The sequence below is a fragment of the Sinocyclocheilus rhinocerous genome, unplaced genomic scaffold (genome assembly GCF_001515625.1).
Source record: "Sinocyclocheilus rhinocerous isolate Xijiao unplaced genomic scaffold, SAMN03320098_v1.1 scaffold157, whole genome shotgun sequence".
Classification (NCBI taxonomy): Eukaryota; Metazoa; Chordata; class Actinopteri; order Cypriniformes; family Cyprinidae; genus Sinocyclocheilus; species Sinocyclocheilus rhinocerous.
The window spans coordinates 1,080,329-1,081,098 of NW_015665038.1; the positions used below are offsets into that span (position 1 = coordinate 1,080,329).

At 30.1% G+C, this 770-nt stretch overlaps 1 protein-coding gene across 1 annotated transcript in view; it reads left to right on the top strand.

Moving 5' to 3' along the window:
* Positions 1–770, top strand: part of LOC107731009 (WD repeat-containing protein 5-like) — a 5,232-nt gene that overhangs the window by 3,806 nt on the left and 656 nt on the right. The window lies entirely within an intron of this gene.

The following is a 770-nucleotide window of genomic DNA, read 5'->3' on the forward strand; positions in this document are numbered from 1 at the left end:
TTTGACCAGCAGTATCTGTACTTTCACTCAAGTAATGGAGTTGAGTACTTTGTCCGCCTATATATATATATATATATATATATATGTATGTATGTGTGTGTGTGTGTTACATTAATGATATGTTGATCATGCTAATATATGTTAATTTCTATAGGTTTGATTGTACAAAATGTCCTCACTATTCAAAAATGTCCTATTATTGACTATAGGGAGGACATTTTGTACAATCAAACCTATACAAATGTTGAACACCAACTAGTGAGCCAGACCTCAGTTAAAAAGGCTTACAATTCGATAAAATCATGTTTATTATATTTAAATCTTGTGTTTTGCACAGGTTTCTGTGAGGGTTATGTTTAGGGCTGGGGTTGGGTTAGGTGATAAAAAATATCACTAATGTGATATAAAAATGTGATATAAAAAATGGAAGATTATGAGATGTCTGCACTGAAATAATCAAAAAATAAATACAAATTTGTATGTGCCTACTTTACCATATTTTGGGGACAAATTTGTGCCCAGAAGTGAAATAAATCGGACAAAACATCCTTTTGAGGACAACCTCCTTTGTAAACACAGTATAAAAATAAAGTAAATAAAGTGGGGTTTTTTATGTAAAAAGGTTTTCTATTAGGGTTAGGTTATAGTGTTTATAATTAGCTGTATAAACAATACAATGTCTATGGAATGTCCTCATTTAGATAGCTAAGTATCTGTGGGTAATGTTTCATCCTTTAAATGATCAATTGTACCTTTGATTTTTTTTTTTT